Source organism: Octopus bimaculoides, chromosome 2 (genome assembly GCF_001194135.2).
Source record: "Octopus bimaculoides isolate UCB-OBI-ISO-001 chromosome 2, ASM119413v2, whole genome shotgun sequence".
In the NCBI taxonomy this organism is placed as follows: Eukaryota; Metazoa; Mollusca; class Cephalopoda; order Octopoda; family Octopodidae; genus Octopus; species Octopus bimaculoides.
In genome coordinates this window covers 43469677-43478473 of record NC_068982.1, presented here as the reverse complement: position 1 = coordinate 43478473, position 8797 = coordinate 43469677, and the positions used below count along the sequence as shown (strand labels likewise).

The 8797-nt window shown below is 36.7% G+C and overlaps 1 long non-coding RNA gene across 2 annotated transcripts in view; it reads left to right on the top strand.

The window, feature by feature from the left end:
* LOC106880770 (uncharacterized) overlaps window positions 1–8797 on the top strand; it is a 191443-nt gene that overhangs the window by 140727 nt on the left and 41919 nt on the right. For both annotated transcript variants that reach the window (XR_008266803.1, XR_008266804.1), the window contains exon 3: window positions 4105–4150. This is a non-coding gene — a long non-coding RNA (uncharacterized LOC106880770). The remainder of the gene's footprint in view (window positions 1–4104; window positions 4151–8797) is intronic.

Sequence of the window (8797 nt, the reverse complement as noted above, 5' to 3'; positions counted from 1 at the left end):
GTAACAAGTGATTGCATCAGATCCGTTCATATCTGGTACAATTCACCTTTTACCCTCCCTTTCTGCCTGTCATTACTCACCATTTTTTTTTTTACATGGCCGGGTTCCAACAAAGCCCACCTATCACTGCCTCGAGGTCTTGGATACATTCCGGGCCAGTGTCTGCGACCAAGTTGTCGATGTAAGTGTGAAGACCTTTTCCTCTTGTTACATCACCATGAAGTGGGTCCACAAGACTAATTTGGATGCTCCTAGCGTAGGGTGGCGCACGCAGTGACCAGATAGTCGCAGCCGTCTTTGCCTGATCTTGCTAACTATTGGCAGGTCTCCATAAAGGTGTTCGTCTGTCATATGTTACTGCCATTTCACATTTAGGGCCATTCGTAGTATCCTTTCTTTGCCAGTGTCTTTGTTTCACTGCCATATAATAGCACTCATTCGACAGTTGCAGCGAACAGTTTGATTTTGATTCCCCTGAGCAATTTTGAGTTCCTACCTATTTTAGTTTGTGACAAGCTGTTCATGCTTCTGCCTTCCTGATCTTGATGTCTGCTTCCGAACTGCTCTCCCAACCACCTAAGTACTTGAAATTTTCAAAAATATTCGATTTGGAACCGCTCAAAGGAAACAGTTTCAGTATCATGTGATTGGTTGAAACAGGTTTTCGGTTTTCTTGACATTTGTGGACAGTCCAGTTCTGGCAGCTGATGTTTCTTCCCTGCTGAGCAACTGCTATGCTTGGTCTATTTACATTAGATATAAATACTCTATCATCTGCGAAGTCCAGGCCTGTGATGGTTTCTGTTGGTACTCTCTGTGATCTTGTAATCCTCTCTCTAAACAGTCGGAAAAAAACAAACAAACAAAAACGAACGAATATACATGCATGCATGCATATCTCACCTCCCTCCCCACATTTGTATAAGTACAGAATATCTTATGTACATGATGCCCTCAGCATTTGCGAACAAGATAAAACACGCACGCACGCACGCACGCACGCACGCTAAAGCAGCAAACGAACTAAAGAACATACCAACAGAAAAATGGAGTACGTATTCAACTAGATACATCGAGAAAATACACCTCCGTCGCCGATGCAGCCACAGAAGCGACTCCATCCTTGTGCCAGAGACTTCCATCCTTGCCCACTACGGTCACAACCATTGTATACGGAAGCCCTCGACAAATTCCCGACAACGTAGGGCCGCTAACAGGATCAACGCTTAACACCGCCGCAAATGCAGCGATCCGTTGGAATCAAAGCAGGCGAGCTAGTTGATCATGTGATGTTGATGACTACATGGTTTTTTGCTGAATCTTACTGGATATTAACTGTCTTCTTCCTTGTTACATAGAACGTATGTCTAATGTTCTCGCGCTCCAGGTGTCTGACAGTGGACTCTCCACTACGTTCATCTGATCTGCTTTGTGATGCCCTTCATCGACATGCTTGAGTTGTTGACTCCTGAACATTGTTGACCGAACTCGGCAACCATGACGGCGTCCGGCCGCTCAGAAAAGTTCTTTCGTCGTCACGTATGACACGTCCTAGTTTATTTTTTTAATCTTTTACTTGATCCAGACATTGAACAGTTTTTGTTGAATAATATCAACGCTCGTCTTTTTTTTTTAATCTGATACATATTCCATCGGTCTTCTTTTCCGACGACAGCGCGCCCACAGAGATGTTTGTGTTATCGGTGCAAAGAGGGAGAAGGAGGGAGGACGAGAGAGAGAGAGAGAGAGAGAGAGGATTCGATAACAGTACACTAGACGTCTGAAAAGATGAAAAACAAAGTTTACCTCGGCAGAAATCGTACTGGGAATGCAGAAAGCGGGATCGAATAGCGCAACGCATTTCATCCGGTGCTCTTACCATTCTTATTTCTTTATTGCCGACAAGGGGCTAAACATAGAGGGGACAAACAAGGGATTAAGTCGATTACATCGACTCCAGTGCGTAACTGGTACTTAATTTATCGACCCCGAAAGGATGAAAGGCAAAGTCGACCTCGGCGGAATTTGAACTCAGAACGTAGCGGCAGACGAAATACCGCTAAGCATTTCGCCCGGCCTGCTAACGTTTCTGCCAGCTCGCCGCCTACTGCTCTTACCATTCTGCCAACCACCACACACCGCGTGTGTGTATTATACAAAAGAATATGAATGTATAAGATCGTTATGCAATACCACTGTTTAGGAGTAAAGACGTCTTTATATACAATATATTTTAGACAGATAAGAGGGAACCACGGCCTTAATTTCAATCGTTCAGTTGGAATTTCATCTTTTCAACGTACCAGTAAACCAGTAATGTGTAAATAAAATTTTTGTTATTAAGCGACAAAACTTAGCTGGAACCTTCCAGTGCTCTGCAACCTGTATGCCGCGGCACTCTGGTGTGCCACAGTGTAACCTGAATATAATTTTTTCCCTTATATTTTTAGTTGTATTCTTACTTCAGGTGTGCTGCCGAAATTTGTAGTGAATATAAGTGTACCACAAGTGAAAAATGGTTGCGAAACACTGCATTAGAAGGAATTTTTAGAGTCCCTATATTATACTAAATACTGAAATAGTTACATATCATCGAATTTCTATTTGTTGGCTTTCTATAATAACCTTGAAATTTGCTTTTGATTTCGTGTTTGATGCCATAGAAAATGTTATGCTACTTTTTGACAATTACTTTTAACAAGTATTGTCAAATAAGCCGAATGATGAGAATTATCTCCCCTGAGTACTGACTTTGTCTTCGTTTGCCTCCCCTGCATCATCCACGCGCTGGCCGGTCACGGGACTGCAGCAAACTCGCCCACATCACATTGATGCTCGTAACTATAGAGTCGGTTGAAATTCGTTTTATTTCGCTCAAACGTAATTTATTTGACCATGGAACAAAAGTATCAGAGTAGCTTATCCATCGTATAGTCATTTTCACTATGTGTACGTATTATACGGCAATTGAAAACAACGGATAACAATATGCTCCTTGTTTTCTGTTTGGTTAGTTCTATGACAATCAGTTGTGGGCGGTGACGGCGCAGGCAGAAGCTCCAGCGATTCAACGACAGGTGATGGCCTTACATTTTAGCTTTCTCCTTTTGTCTTCACTGTTGTTTTACGTATTTTGTTTTTGCTTTAAATTAATGAAATTTCTCATCTTGTGTGTGTGTGTGCGCGCGCGCGCGTGTGTTTGCGCGCGCGCGCGCTGTGTGCAGGCATGTGTGTGTGTGTGCGTGTGTGTATATCTGATCCATTATTTTTTCCCTAAAAAAAACTTATAGGTTGTTCTGCTTTGCCTATTGTAGTTTTTTTTTTTAATTTTGAAACTGAGAATATTTGTTAATAGAAAATGATTTTTGAAAAAAAAAAAAAAGATGGAAAAACAAACGCATTAGTTGTGGTGGTGATGGTGGTGGTGATGATGATGGTGTTGGTATTGGTCGTGGTGGTGATGTTGGCGACGATAAACAATTAGTAACAAAAAGTGTCTCCAAAGAGTTAAGCCCCTTATATTTATTGTTTCCTGTCAACCCAAACGTGATGGCGAAAAAGTTACAGTCCAATGATGAATTCATTGTCTATTTGCATTAAGAGTCTTTCGTTAATGACAGTATTCTCGCCCCTATTATATATAGAGAAAGACTGAATCAAAACCCGATCGACTATTCTCGAAAGAGAATACTTCTTTAGAGAAATGTACATTTAAATTGGTTACCATATTCAGTATGTATTTTTTAATTGAAGGTTTTTATAGCAACGATTTATTAAAATCGTCCACCCGCTTCGCTCTAATGGCATAAGAACATAGAATAAAATAAAAATTCAGATCTGCTTATCTAATCTTACATCTAATTTGCAGGGTTCCACTCTCAAAAACCTATGACATCAATTTCTCGGTCAATACTATTTGCTTAACTACTCAATATCTTGAAGGTCATGAATTACATAAATATAATTGTCATATCCTACTTGAATACGATCTTTTATATCTTCTCTGACGAAGTTATTTTCTGACCTATGACTAAATATTTTATTATAAACTTATATAATTCCTGATTGGATAGTTCTCAAACTGTATTTTAATTTTCTTTGCAGATTGCCGCATGTTGTCTGGATGGAATTAAACTAGTTTCTCATTTAGGTATGTATTTTTTTTTTTTTAAGCTATTTTAAAAATCTTTATGCTTTAAAGCTTCTTAGCATGGGGCGAAAGCATCAGTTGTTTTATAACATATAATAACTTTGTTCAGTTAAAACACTTAAATGGCTGTTTGAGAGTCTAACAAAGGAGATACAATATTCAGCTGGTGATCTTAAGATCAGACTTTTATTTACGTATTAGACCACATGAAGGCAATTACTGAAATGTTAAGTAAATCTTAGGCGTTTCTTTAGCTAAATGTACATTTGAAGGTTATAGTTTCATATCAGCTACCATGTATACTAGGATGTAATTCAACTATAATACACCAATTACTGTAAAGTTAGATTAGTTTTAAATATGTGGCTCCATTTAAAAGATAATGGGTTTAGAGATAAGCCACAGGTCATTTGCCTTGCCTTAGTCACCCATTTTTCGAGACTAAGATGAACTCTTCAAACACTTCTAAACTTCTCCATAAAAGATTTGCAAGATATATAAGTTGTTTCAAACCTATCCCATGCATGAATTAATTAATTTTAATATATTTATATTTTAGAGATTGCATTTTTGCCCTTCATAATGACTCAGTATAGTATAAGATTTATTTTACCATATTATGAAAATAATAATTGAATTTAAAATAGCTGAAGCTTTTATCCTTTAATATTTCATTACAGAAAGGTGGCAAGCTGGCAAAATAGTTAGCATGCCAGGCAAAATGCTTTGTGACATTTCGTTTGTCTTTATGTTCCGAGTTCAAATTCTGCTGAGGTCGACCTTGTCTTTCATCCTTCCAGGGTTGATAAAATAAGTACCAGTTGAGCACTGAGGTCAATGTAATTGACTTACCCACTTCACTGAAATTGCTGGCCTTGGAACAAAATTTGAAACCAATTTTCATTACTTTAATACAACTTTGCCTAAATCTTATTGAGATCTTTTTCAGAAAAATGCTCTAACTAAATCACTTTGGTCACTATTTAATTATAGACTATATTTTAACTATGGAATTGTTTACACCAGCAATACAAAAGAATCAATTTCCAATCAACTTCATAATATGTAAAATTAAAGCATTTTCAAACCAAGGTTTATTATTTGATTGACTGAGTGTTTGGTCACATAACCAGGAAATGTGCTGATGTCATTTTTAATCTTGCAATGTTTTTATAACTCGTCACTCTGCTAGACTTTCAAATAACCTTCAGATGGTTCATTTTCTGCTTGCAAAGCTTCACATGTTAGTGTAGTATCCAATCAAACTTTGAGGACATACTGTACAAAATATGTTGGGTTATTGAAACAGTATCAGTTGTCTAGATTTTATCAATCTGCTTATGTTGAGTTAGATGCTCAAAGGTTTGTGAACTTGAAACCATAGCACTCGATGTCATGAGAGATTTATTTTGAAATAATACTTGTAAATAATGGATAGAAGTTATTCAGAATATTCTTATATTTGTAAGAATAAATTTTCAAACATTTATTCTTTGGTAAAGTCTCATTGAAACATGAGTGGGGCAGGTTACTCAGTGGGTTGTTTTTCTGGAAATAAAGGACTGGGTGATGCTTATTTGGAAGTTTGTATGGCCAGACAGGGTTTGAAATAAAAAATATAGGGACGCAATTGAATCTTGGTGATATAAAAGCTACCAGCCTCTAAGATGCAAAATACTTCAGTCACAGTAGCAGTGGTGAGGGCAGGATACAATACATCAATGCAGTGGTCCTCAAAATTTGACAAATGTCAGCCCCCCCCCTCTTCTTCCAAATAGCAATGAAATTTACATCCATGCCTTTGTTACTGAGAAGTTCTAAACAGGGTTTGCATCGATATAATTCTTCTTTCTTCACCATGGTGTTGGATAAGTTCAAAAAGTTTAACCCTTTAGCATTTAAACTGGCCATATCCAGTCCAAATAGTCTGTTTTATGTTCAAACTGGCCTGATCTGGCCTCTTACATCTGCACTACAATGTCACTCAAAAAACAATCATATCATTGAAATCTCAAAGCTACAAGATAATGCATGATTAATTTCAAGGGAACATTACATTTGATAAAATAATCTGAATGCTAAAGGGTTAAACATGGCAATTTCTCTTTTTAATATTTACAGCCCTATCCTCTTTAAGAAACACTGCATTAGTGGATCACTGGTTATAGTGAATTTAGTGTTTTGAAGCTAACCTGTTCCCTTGATCTTTTTAATCCTGTGGTTTTATGGTCATTTCTTAGAAAGATCACTAGATCACTTCAAGTAGAAGTAATAGTTTGTCCAAAAGGCTGTGTTCTGTATATTTTCAATTCAGGGTTTGTTCTCTATTTTTTAAATATAAAACTGGGCACAAGGATTTAAGAGTACAAATACTTTATACTCTTAAATCACTTCCTCTGCTCAGAACAGTTTACATATACATATGTAATTAAATATAGAGTGAGTTGTACTGAAATGAATTTAGAATATATCGATCAATTTATTTACTGACAATAAAAAGAACATCCATGAAAGGGAGTAGGATAGCAATAGCAGGCATGAAAATGAAAAATTTTCGACGTTGTGAATACTTTTTCCAAAGTTTACTTCAGCAAATGCTCTCAGTTTTGGCTTATATTCTGGTGTTCATTGGATTTGAAGTAACATATAACAGGACTTTTATCTGTTGCTTGAATGTTTAGGCCATGAGTTGAAAGCTACGGTAATATACATTAATTGCCACAGTTTTCTCGTGTATTTGCCCTGTTGATGCTGGTCTCAAATCCTGTTTGCAGAGGAAGAGTATTGAACTGTAAAGAGCATGAGCAATGTGTTCACACACACATACATAAACGGGATAGTCTGTGTTGGTATGTTTTTGATCAGAGGTCTTTTGTACTAGGTTGACTGGTTGTTAAACAACAGTAATAGCACTGATATTTGTTATGTAAGAGTAAGCAATAAGCAGAATATTCTTTTCATTAACATGAATCATTTCTCATTTTGTGTCAATGGCAGGTATTATGAAACAGCCATGATATAAGTCACATGCATTGACTGTTTAGGAATTACATTGGTTGAAGAGAAATGCGTTCAGTATTCTTCTTCAAGTGGCAGCAACCAGGATGGATTACACCATGCATACCAAGAATGTCCCTGATTATTTTTGATAGGCCATTAATTTTGTGTTATGTTTTTCTATTAATCACATCAATGTAGCTGAGGGGTCTTTATTCTCTGTTAAGGTGCAGAAGCATTGAGAATATAATATCTGATATAGGTCTATTGTTGAGCATGATTGCAGTGGCCATCAAAGCCATCTATGCATTGAGCAACAAAAATAACAAGTTTTAAAACAGCTGATACTCAATTATTTTGAAGTCAACAAAGCTGGCCTTCTTCAGGGCATGAGCATAGGACATTCTTCTCTCTGGACTACAAAGAAAGATCTTCAACATAATCTTGATTTGTGTGTATACTAGGTTTCTTATAAGGGCTGAAAACATCTCATGATATGAGCACAAGACCGAAGATTAAATATGATTCTGTTAAATAAGCGATGTTAACTTTGATAAATGCTGGGCACTGAAAGTGTCAGTAGGCATATGCAGGAGAGTTAATCATTCTGATTTGGACATATAATGTAAGAGGATTGGGTGAAAAAGTTGTCAGAAGGTAATCCTGGATTAAGAAAACTTGAAGAAATAGTCTTTATTGTTGATTGGAGAAAAAAAAAGAAAAACAAAACAAACATTTTTGGCTTGGGTTATGAATGAAGAGAAGTTTTTCACCTACATGGTTTCATTTGTAAGAAGCAGAAGCTCACCTTTTGACTTTCAAGCATATGTTCTAAGCTTTTTGCTAGCTTTGCCAAACTCAGGGATAAATACCTACTTAATTATACCTGTAATTAAATATGTTAACACTAACTAAATTATTGTTTTGTTATTGTGAATGGCATCTCTGAAATAATTATTCTCTGAATAATTCTATTTTTGTATGCCAAATCACTACTGCAGCAAGAATGATCTAGGCTGTGCTTCACTGTCAAGGTCAGAATAAGATCAAAACAGTCCTGAGTTGTCTCTTATATTTGGCAAAAAAAAAGTGAAAATATAAGTCAGTGTTATTGAACTAACAACTTTTTCCTTGTCACATTTTTCTTTCTGGTTAACATTTTAATGCTTCCTACATTAGATAAATTAAGGTTAATTCGACCATTGTAAATCACCCAACTTTGTTGCTATAGACATAACCATTTCAGGTTCATCTCTGCTTTACCTATTAAATATCAGTCTTTTTCAGTATTTTTTCTGCTATTTTCCCCCACTCATTCTACTTCAGCTAACATTCTTGGGAATTTCCTTGTTCTGTTATTCCAACCATAACTGACACTATAAACTATTTTCAACCTTCTTACTGTATAAGGAATCACAAATTCATTATCAAGATGAATAAGGCCAAGGTGGCTATATGGTAAGAAGTTTGCTTCCCAACCACATGGTTTTAGGTTCAGTCCCATTGCATGATACTTTAGGCAAGTATCTTCTACCATTGTTCCAAGCCAACCCAAACCCTGTGGGTGAATGTGGTAGGCAGAAACTGAAAAAAAATTTGCTGTAAAAGCACCCACTACACTCTCTGAGTGGTTGGCGTTAGGAATGGCAT